Source organism: Monodelphis domestica, chromosome 6 (assembly GCF_027887165.1).
Source record: "Monodelphis domestica isolate mMonDom1 chromosome 6, mMonDom1.pri, whole genome shotgun sequence".
Classification (NCBI taxonomy): Eukaryota; Metazoa; Chordata; class Mammalia; order Didelphimorphia; family Didelphidae; genus Monodelphis; species Monodelphis domestica.
The window spans coordinates 176304910-176316562 of NC_077232.1; the positions used below are offsets into that span (position 1 = coordinate 176304910).

Genomic DNA, 11653 nt, shown 5'->3' on the forward strand with positions numbered 1-11653 from the left:
GAGATGGTCATCATCCAAGTCCAATATGTCCTTCTCAGAGACATGACTGTTGCAGTTAACAGCAGGAGCAGTGGTCAAGAATTCCAGATGACCAATTCTCTGCTTCTTTTCTTTGGCTAAATCAAATGACACAAAAGCCATGTGCGAGTAAACCTTTCTCTTCTCTGATTGCAGAGACTGGATTATTTTCCAGGTTCAAAAGAGGAAAACCGGCATGGGTATACACTCTGTTTCTAAGAAAGATCAGCAAATGACCATGAAAGCATTTCCCTCTTTGCTGTTGTTATTCAGTTGTTTTAGTAGTGTGATTCTTCATGACACCATTTCGGGTTTTTCTTGGTGAAGATACTAACATAGTTTGTCATTTCCTTCTCCAGTTCATCTTATAGATGAAGAAATTGAGACAAACGGGGTTGAATGACCTTGCTGAGTGTCACAATAGCTAATAAATATCTGAGACTGAATTTGAACTCAGGAAGATAAGTCTTCCTGACTTCAGGTCCAGTGCACTATCCACTGTGTCACCTAGCTGCCTCCATTTCCCTCATCTTTTTTTTTTAAATTCTCTTTTCATGGAATTAGGCAGAACAGAATGAATGAACTATAGCTTTAGGCAAGATTCCCAAGTCCATCACTCTATCATCATGTGCCAAAACTTATAATGTTAAAGATAATTTTATGTGATTTTCACCCAAATTTCAAATGAACAATTCTTTTTTGCATTGTGCTTTGTTGATATAAATAGTAATGTATATTTACAGAGGCTTTATGACAACTCATTAGTGAGCTGTTCAACAAGTTGAATTAGGTGACTCAACTATTTAAACTGAGTATATCATCTTAGGCTTGTTTCAATAAATACAATTCCAGACAAAGAGGATTTAATGCACTTAAGGATTCCAGACAATCCAGACAAAGAGGATTTAAAGCATTTATGATTGTGAGCACAGTAATTGTAAGAAAAAATTCACCTTTAGGCCTAATTACCACTTCTCCAAATGACAAAAAAATTATCTATCAGCCTATATCATGAAAATGAAATAGCAAAATTAATAATATATGTGCTACCTCAAGTTCCTCAAATGTAAAAGAAGATATATTCAAGATAACCTTTAAGATCCCTTCTAGCTCTAGAATCCTATGATCTACCCTAGTCTTTCCATGGAAGTTCAGAAACCCTAGTAAGTCTTTTTAAAAATCCACCATACTATATGATTTGGGGGTTCGTTTTTAAAAGATTATTAAGGGGCAGCTGGGTTGCTTAGTGGTTTGAGAGCCAGGTCTAGAGATGGAAAGTCCTAGGTTCAAATCTGATCTCAGACACTTCCTAGTCAATTAACCTCCATTGCCTAGCCCTTACCACTCTTCTGTCTTAGAACCAATATATAGTATTGATTCTAAAATGGAAGGTAAGGGTTTTTAAAAAAAGATTATTATAAAAATGAATAATATAGAAATAGGTATCAAGTGATAACATATGTATAACTCAGTGCAATTGTTTGTCACCTTTGGGAAGAGGGAAGAGGAATGGGATAGAAAATGAATCTTGTAACCGTGGGAAAATATTTAAAAATTTAAAGCAAAAATATCTACTTTATGTACTACTATGACCAGTTATGTAAAACCAGAAGAAGAAAGGTTTATGAATAATAAAAAGTTATAACTAAAGCTTATTACTTAGGGTTTTGTTCCAGGGTGCCATCAACAAATATGATTTCTTTCCAGGGGAGTCCAGAAACCTACCAGTCTCAGAGGTTTCCATTATCCATTCATCTTACACTAGACATGTGGTCAAGGTGGAGGAGTGGACCACAAGGGTCCCATTCAGTTCCTAAGACCCACCTTCTACCACAAGGCTCTTTCCCCAATATTTCCATGTCCCCTGTTTTGCTCCCCTCTATTCAACCTCTCCTCACCCTGCCTCCTCCTAAGGGCTGCCAAGTATGACTCCAACTGACCAGGGTAGACTATCCTCTGCATATATTCCACATTCCCCATCCCTCCCTAGATAAATCTGCCCCACTTTACCAGACTTCTTAATTACATCTCTGATAATTAGAAAGGCATCTATTTCAGGATAGAAAACTTTAATGACATCCAAGGGCACCCATATTTTTATCACTGAATTATTCTGAGACATTTATGCTACACTTACTCCCCCCAATATAGGTGGGTGAATGAATGAATGAATGACTAAATAAATAACAAGTTGAGATTAGCAAAAGATACTGAGATCTCTCCTCAAATTTCTCATAGCACTTTGCTTCTCTGTTCTTTGCCTTTACCAGGTCCTACCTTCTTGTCAAAAGTTAATAAATGTATAATTAGTATCTACTATGTGCAAGACATTGTGATAGGCTCTGGGGATATAAAATTCAGAAAAAATACTCCTTCCCTTCGACATTCTACATATGTCCATATCAATATAATTATTAGATGATTTGAGAAGGGAGAGAGCACTAAAAACAGGAGAACAGTAATTGGGGAAATAGAAATCATACTAATTTGTAAGATGATATATCTTTCTTCCTCTACCTCCTCATTAACATGGAAACTCCAAAGTCACTATGGAGAAGCGCCTATAGTCAAAAGACATGGGTGTAAATCTGACCTCCACTATTTACCATTTGTGAGACCTTAGGCTCACAGATCCTTAAATTCTCAGGGACTCAGCTCCTCTTCTATAAAATGAGGACATTGGATTAGATAGCTGATAAGGTTCCTTCCAGTTCTTTTCCTCTGATTTTATGATCCTTGAGGGCAGGAGACTAAGTCATTTTTTTTCATTATCCTATTCCCAGAATCTTACATATGGCATGTGCCTAATAAAATATTTATTGAATTAACAACTTAAACCATCCTTTTGAAAAATAATGCTGAAATATACACTATTATAAGAAAATCTCCAAAAGTCAAAAGCATAATGGTTCTAGAGTTGTTTCTAAACTAACTATAGTTCTAGAGTTAAGACACATAACCAAGGATTTGACTCACTATCAAATTTATGAATGAGAAAAATAGAACATGTTATAAACTCTTCAGGTCCAAATTATGTTGATAAAATATTGAATCCAATTTGCTAGTCAGTTCAAAATCTCATAAAGAAAGGTATAGGAATCATTGAAGTGTTGTCTTTTTTTCTTTTAATCTGGCAGGAAAAGAAGGAGAAGATGGGAAAGAATACTTAATTAGGATAAAACCAAAAAGCCACCAAAGCCCAACACTTTAAAAAAATTTAATTAATGGTCCTCTGGCCACAAATGTCATATTAATCAGTAAATCTGGACAAAGACTCATAGGGCTGATGGGCAGAGATGGAGCTTGGTCAATATGTTTGCCAATTTTCTCATCAGTAAAATGAGTGGAATAAACTTGATAATTCTTAAGAACCCTTATAGTCGTAACATATGATTATAGACACACACACAAGATCTTTAGATCATTCATTTATCATTTCATAAATATTTATTAAGTACATGCTACATGCAAAGCATTGTGCTAGGCAGTTGGAGCTAGACAAAGGTGTCAAAAACCCAACCCTTTATACATTTTTCCTCCTTTCCTGTGTCTCTCTACTTTCTTTATTCTTTGGAAGGATTCAACTTAGATAGACTAACCTCTGGACCAAGGCCCCATCTTCTGTCAAATGAATATGCCCCAGGTGCCAGACTTCCTAGTTATACCTGGGATAATTAGCCACACTATGTGGCACTGAATAAATGCTAGCTAGCTGACTGTCCAGATTGTTTTAAAGTACATTATTATTAATGCTTTGGGTTTTCGTGTCTTTTTCAGCAATTGACTCAGCTGCTTAGTTAGTCCAATAACAAGTTTCCTGACATTTAAACTGAAATGTAGTATTGTTACTCTTTGAATCGACTAACAAAACCTACTGCGTGTGATGCATTTATTTATAAAGAACAGGAAAACAAACGGTTTCCAATGCCTGCTGCCCACAGTGCACCTAACTAATTTCTTTGATCTTCCCTTCAAACCGTGTCCCTCCAGAACTGCATTTATATGAAGAGAAAGAAAAGGCTACAACATAGCTGACATCGGATTGCAGAATGACTTTTCTTGACCAGTTGTTTGGGTGCCAGAATGAATAGATCATTCGATGATTCTAGCCTGTTGCTGTCAGAGGATCTGATTTAACTGTATTGCGACCCATTATTTTCCTCATCTAGATATCAAATACATTCAAATCAACCCTCATATAGTCAATTAAATTTTCTCAGACCTCCTAATAGCCCATCATTGAGCAATGAACTAGAGAATGACAGGGTGGATTCAATGCAGTTATTAAGATGGCAAGGCTGCCTTGTCCCAGAGAGTATTTTCTTTTTTTTTCCACAATGGATAGACTCTCTTTGGGAAAACACTGGAGAAGGCAGAGGAGAGAGCTACTACACAGGACAGGAGTCACCATCTATGCCCTTAGAGGGAAGGTTTACCTCTAGGACATCACAGAGCCAATATAGTGCTGGAAATGGAGGCAGGAACACAGGGCTTTGAGCTGGAAGGAATCTTTGAATCTAGTCCCACACTCTCTTTTTATGGTCAGATACTGAGACCCTGAGAGGGTAATGGAATTCCTGAGATCACCCTGGGGATAGATCTGTGAATTACACCTAGGAAATTTGGACTTCAATGAAGGCAAGAAAGAGGAAATGGACCTACTCTGCTATGGCTAGAAAAGGAATTTGGTCTGTTCTGTTCTGTAGGGAGAGGATCTTGATATGAATGCATGTTTTACAATCTAATCACCTTAAACCCCATATAAAGCCAACCAGCCATGATCCAGATGATTGCCTAGCGTGACCTTAAAGGGGTCATTCTGGGTCTAGTTAGAAACAGACCACTTTCCATCTCTCTGTCTCTCTCAATCATTTTATGAAGGGCTCTCCCTTTCTTCCTTTCCTTCCATTATTCTGGTTGTGATTAGCATCTGGACATGTATAACATAGGCAATTCACAATTAGCCCTGGCACAACCAAATGCAACATAAAAATCATGTGTACTAGCACCTTTCTAATCAAACATTCAAAACCTATTAAGAAGCCAGCACTATCTCACAAGTAACTGGTCTCCCAAACAAGGGTTTCAGCTGTCTGTTGATTTTAATTTCACTAAATGAAAATTTAAAAAAAATTCTATAGGAAACTAAAAAAAAAAAAAAAGCCTTAAAAAGGAGTATGTTGCCATCAAAATGACCTCAGGCTACTCAGCATTACACACTGCCATCTAGTGTGGAGTCTATCTTTTAACTCCAAATGTGAGGTTGGATTCTTCAGGGATATGATCACACTATATTTTTTAAGCAGATTTTTCCCCCCTGGAAAGACAGGTTTGAAACATATTTATTCATAATTGCTTCAAGAGAAGACGTCTATAGGGAAGAAAATGAGATTACACATTCAATAAAATCAGGCCTGTCTCATAAATTAAGATAAGAAAGATCTGATTGTGTTAGCAAATATGAAAAGTTATAGATTTGGGTCGTGAAAGCATGAAATGTTTCCCCTCCAAAAAATGAAGTGACTTTTTTTTTCATTCTCTGTATCAAATATGCTTCATTTGTTACTATGAAAGTGATGGACGTTCATGCTCTAAATTGAATGTGCAGTCGTAGAGCTGGTTCAGCATATCAGGATGTTCAAAAAGATATTTGATGATGTTCAGTACTACTAATAACACTTTAAAACATTTATTGCAGTCATAGCTATAATCTCTACTTTTCTACAGGTTATCATTTCCATTTCAGGTGTCATTCTTTGTTCTTTATTTCAACTATTTTATTTTCTAACTTGCCATTTCCTCCTGGTTGTGTTGATCCAAGGATTAACACTTCTCTCTTTTTTTTTTAATTGGACAAGCAGAACCCTGTATAGATAAAATATGGAGCCTTTCAGTAACTGGAATGTTGCAAAGGTTGTTATGGTCAGAGTATCAACAAATTCTACCATAATTGCTCTTTCCCATGAACTAGCACTTGCTCTAGCACTCACACCCAACACTTGGGGGCTTATCCACTATAAAAATGGCTAGAAAGAAAGTTTGGAAGATTATTACAATTCTTTCAAAAGAAACTGGAGTTTAAAAATTAGAACTTCAGCTTTCAATCAATCAATAAACATTAAACACCAACTATGTATTAGGCATTGTGCTAAGCACAGGTGATACAAAAGGAGGCAAAAGAAATCATCAAAGAGCTTACAGTCTACTAGTGGAGATAACATGAAAACTGTTATATACAAAGTAAGGTATATTCACAAGATAAAGAAGAAATAATTAACAGAAAGAGGGTACTAGAAGTAAGAGGGTTTGGGGTTTAGTAAGTTCTTTTGATAAGTCCTATGGAATTCTTTTATTAGGTTAGGTCCAAGTAAAGGGGAGATTTTATTACAAGCTATCCAGTACATGGCAAATGGATCATCACGAAATAATACCTCATTTGCTCTATGTATATTCTCTCATTTGGTCCTCACAGATATTCTGTGAGGTAAATGTTATTATCCCCATTTTACAGATGAAGAAACAGAAGATGAAATAATTTAAGTGACTTTTCCACACAGCTTATAAATATCTGAGCTCATAAATATCTCAAAATATTTTGAACATTTTGATTTCAACTCTGTTCTCTCAGATTCCTAGTTCAACCCTGTCATCTGCTAAGCCACCTAGCTGCTTCATGTTTAGGATCCCAAGATAAATCCCCTACTAACTAATAATGGTAACTAAATATTGACAGTTTAGCTACCCTGTTTTCATTCATTTATTCATTCATTGGACAAGTACAGATGAAATGCCTACTATACAGAAGCAAAGCACTACATATTTGAAAGCGTGACTCAAGAAAACTCAATATGGTATATGACCTCTGCTTACAGTGGCAAAAATAAGACTCAGAATTATTATACTCCTTAATATCAGCTAAGATTTCAAAATTCTTTTATCTACTACCAGAGTTTACAAACTATAACAAAATAATGCTGTGAAAAATCTGATATTAGATAAATGTGTCTAATTAGTATCTTTTCAATAAATGAAAGGATCTTACCACATGAATATAATAATAATGTTAAGTATGTGTCATAAAACTTTTTTTCCCCTTTTGGTCCTAGACCTACCTATAATTACATATATGCAGGGTGCTCCCAGAACAGAAATTTCCTCAGGACCTTCTCTGTAACTTTATAGTCCTACAGAGAGCTTCCTGAGCCTATCCAAGATCATCACACAAGTCGTATAGTATGTATTAGATATAGGACTTGAATTCAGGTCTTTCAGATACTTAGTTCAGCTCTCTATCTCCTATATCATGTTGCTTCTCACATAAAACTTTTTAAAAGTTTAAAATAAAGTATCTTACTAATTTGTATGCTGGCCAAAACTCACGTCCATAGGTTTATAAAGTTGCTCTAAACACACACATATATCCCTACTTCAATTAATTCTATTAGTACATGAGATTTGTTTAGAAAAAATTTTTAAAAGGGTACTTTAAAAGGAATGAGTATTAAAGAACCTAAATACAACTAATAAATCTCCAACAACCAAAATGCAATTATAGTACAATAAGGTTTATATAAAAATAAAAGTTCCCAAAATTGATTTATTCCACTGACTCTCTCATTACTTAATCTTGGGCAAATAATTCCAATATGACAATGAGTGTATACTAAAATTCCTTTTTGAAACATGAGAGAAGGATTTCTTAGCCAACTTTGTTTTAATTGAGCCAAATAGCCAATAAAGTGGCTACCCTAGGGGCTCGAAAACAAAACTTGCATGCAAAAATAAAATCAGTTGTAAAGCAAGGTAGGGAATTTAGAAAAAGGAAGCAACATACTAAATTAAACATTAGCATTTTAACTCGTGATTAATTTGTAGTATGTGTTCCTACCTACTAAAATTCCCATATCTGTAAAAAGCAAGAATGTGTTATTGGCATGTCTGTTTCCTATGTTTTCTCAATGTAGTCTACTGGCTAGAATTATGGTCTGTGAATCTGGCAAAATAGAGATGGGTATTCAGTACGCATTTCCCTCTCTAATTATAATGATTCCATTAAAAAAATAAAACTTTGGATTCTCAGATGTTAGATACTTACCTGGAAATTGCTATGCATGTGGTTGCTAAGGGATATGAATTCAGTTTGCAGGGTTTGTTTTTTCTTCTTTCTTTCTTTCTCTGCCTTTCTGAGAATTACCCCCTTGGGTTTTGCCTCAAGGTAGTAAAAGTTAATTCTGCTCCCCACATGAAGATTTACATTACTTGTACTGGGAGACACTTCAAGGTCTCATGCAGGGTATGAATTATCTTCAAGTCACAAAATTTAGGATGAATATCTGTTGAAGGAAGCCTTTTCCCTAAAGTTAATGGTTTTCCTTTCCAAATGCCTGAAATGGAATGGTACTATCTATCCATGAAATTTCACAAGCTTCTGCTTTTTTCAGTCTGTTGTCCAAAATGATCTAAAATTTGAAATCATTCCATCAGTTCAGACCCAGGAATTGGGTACAAAGACTTATCTCAATGTGGATGATTTTGATCCCTGGGTTTCTGAAACCAAAATTCTGTGAGAGACTTTCTGTATGTAGCTCTGGCTCTGTGCTTCAATAGATGAAATGCCCAGGCTAGAAATGTTAATGTCTGTCTGGTCATTTTTTATTACTCTGTCACATACCATCTCAGCATCAAAATGTGGATTAAATGTGTACCTTATTTGCCATCTTCCTATCATCAATAAGTGTCAACTTTTCAATTATCAAACAGAATGTTCTTTTTAAAGAGACAGGAGGCTATATTTTAAGTATTCCACACTTCTTTTTCATTGAGAGGAAGCTTCAACCTCTATTCCATGCACATTTTATAACCTTTCAAGGACAATCTTCTTATGTCACATTTAAAAGAATTAACTAGAAAGACATTTCCATTGGAAGAGCAATTTAACATTAGAACCAATCTTCCAAATTCCTATTTGCTATAATCTACTTATCATATGGAGACTGATATTTTATGCTGAATTACCAGTGCCCAGTTTGGGCTCCTCTCTGAAACTGACATAACCAAAATAATGCCTTGCTCTTTACTGACAATTCCAGTCTTGCTTAAAATCTTCCATCTCCCTGAACTTCTTACTCAACATAAAGTATGCTTCTTTGCCTGTGATTTTTTCTTCTTCGGTGAATGGTTTAACAGCTTGGTAGTCTGCGGTAAGTCAGCTTTCTCTAATGTCTGGACCAAAAGCCACTAGAAAGAAGACTCCCAATGTCTTCTATTGCATGCCCAACTTTTGATCTGTGAAGCACACCTATCAAAGGTTATCCAGTCTTTGCCTTAAATCAATAACAAGAATTATTAATAATAATGATAAGCACTTTACTCTTTACATTAGGTTTTGCTTTTTGCCTTTGTTGTTTGTTTGGTTGGTTTTTTGGAGACAGGGAGGCATTTTATACCCTACACCTTTATATGAGCAAATTCTGTCAAGGTAGGGAGGGGTGTTGAAGAGAATGGGAAAATAGACACAGAATGCACCCCCCCAAAAAAAGTCGTGATATAAAATGCCTAAATATATAGCTAATCCTAAGAGGAGACAAGGAGGGAAAGAGGGTGGAGGAGGAGGGAAAAGGAGAGAAGAAATAAGTCTGCATTATTAAAATAACAGCATCAGAAACATCCACCAGGTTTTTCCGGTAAGTTTTGGACAACAGCAGCCACAACCTAATAAATATGCACATCCTCACCCTTAGAAATGAGCGTCTTCTCCCCAGCCAGCAGCAGCTCCTGGGTCTGTCTCCTGCATCTCCTCTGGGGCAGCAGTGGCAGGAGCCACTAAAGTGGGAGGAGATTTTGAACGGGTGGGGAGGGAGGAGGGGCAAACCAGGTATCTAGAACTGGACTCCAGCAACCACTCCACATCATAGAAGTCACCAGTCCTGTTTCCTGTCGTTCCACACAGGAGTCAGTCCCTCGAGTCTATCTATACTTGTCCTCTCTCTAAGTTAGGGGTGAGAAGAGATGGGGAGCCAAGGTCTACACACGGTAAAGGGAATCAAGGAAAGGATGGTCTCCTCTACAGCTCCCCAAGGCTAAGAACTGCTGTTAACTGTGCCTTGGGATCTCTATCGAGTTCAGGATTGCAGTTAAGGGGGAGGAGGGGAGCAGAGCAGAGGAGAAGGCAACAATTGCTTGTAATAGAGTGGGGGTGAGACACAGGGGAAGCAAGGAAAGGATAGATGCTGTGGTTGGCTGCTGAGAGCCCCCAGCAGCAAGCTTTCTCCATCTGAGATGCAGCAGTTCTGTCTAGGATAGGGATGGCATGCAATAACACCAGGGAGAGCCAGATAACCAGCAGAGCCATGGGCCGTGCAGGTGGGCAGTGCCCAGGAAGGTCAGCCGTGGGTACACCTGAAAGCACCTGAGACTGTGTGCCTGGGGTTTGGGGGAGGGGGGATGAAGCAAGGAGTTATCCGGATAGCAAAGACGGGTGAAACGACCAAGTAGAGACCAGATAGCCCATCGGTTAGGAGAATGGTTGGGGGTGCAGGGAACCGGGCGGGGGCAGGCGGTGAACAGGGTGGCCCAACTGAGAAACTTGCAGCGCAATAGTGGCGTCTGTCCATCCTCCCCCTACCCCAGCCCAGGACGCTCATCGATGCTCCCCCAAACCCATTCCAGGGCAGCACCACTCTCCCACCTCCCCCAGTGCCCTCCAGCCCGGCCAACATTCCCAGAGAGTCCTTGGAAATAAGAGGCAAGAATTACCTCTCCAGTGGGAGATGGGGCTGGGGGCTTGCAGCGGCGGCCGGAGGTGTAGGCAGGCAGTAGCACCAGACTTTTAGCTTGACTTTCCTCCTTCGGAGTGTGTGTGTATGTGTGTGTTTGTGTGTGCGCGCATGGGTGCGTGTATAGAGATGCGCGCGTGTGTGCGTGTAGAAGGAGCTGTAACCTGCTATTTATAGACTGGAGTCTCCAGCACCTCTGGCTGAAAAACCAGAGGAAATGAGCAGAGAGAAGCAGGGGCAGCCGCGGCGGCAGCAGCGGTGGCGGAGGCAGAGGCAGCAGCACTGGGCACAGGCAGCAGGCTCAGAAAGAGACGCACGCACACATCCCCTTCCACCAGCCCCCCCCTCCCCTTTCTCTTCTCTCCCTCCCTCCCTCCCTCCGTCCTCGCTGCCAGCCCTGCCACACGCGCTGCCACCGCCGCCGCCAGAGAAGTTGTCACAAGCGCCCGCTGCTGCTCACACACCCCCTGGCACAAATGCTACTTTCTTCTTCCTCCTCCTCCTCTCTCCTCTTCCTCCAAGCCATTTCCTCCCAATGTCACCAGAGACTTAGCAGCAGCAGCAAGGGCACTGGCTCAGCTCTCTCCTCTGTCCTAAAGGGGAGTTTGCGTACCCTGACCAGAGGGAAGGGAAAATGTCCTTGGCCCCTTTCTTTATCCTGCTGAGTAGGGCTGCTACGGGTCTCCACTTCCCTTAGTAAGGGACTGATTGGTCACCTCATCTAGCAAAAGAAAAGCTGAGGGTCAGAGATGACCTGGGGCAGCCTCGTCGGAGGCCACTGCTGGAAAGCTAGAGAAATTTGGGAGAAGCAGATGACTTAGGGCCTAAAGCACCCCTGCTGCTAGATGGTTGAGCATTCC

The 11653-nt window shown here is 39.1% G+C and overlaps 1 protein-coding gene across 6 annotated transcripts in view; it reads right to left on the reverse strand.

Annotated features, from left to right (window-relative positions):
- Window positions 1-11150, reverse strand: part of INPP4B (inositol polyphosphate-4-phosphatase type II B) — a 1027382-nt gene extending 1016232 nt beyond the window's left edge. For 2 of the 6 annotated variants that reach the window (XM_007496287.3, XM_056802731.1), the window contains exon 1: window positions 10774-11036. The gene's annotated coding sequence lies outside the window, so the exon portion shown is untranslated. Of the gene's footprint in view, window positions 1-9752; window positions 9926-10773 lie in introns of those variants that run through there. The other 4 variants (XM_007496289.3, XM_056802732.1, XM_007496288.3 and 1 more) reach the window with 4 other exon arrangements.
- Between the last annotated feature and the right edge of the window lie 503 nt (window positions 11151-11653).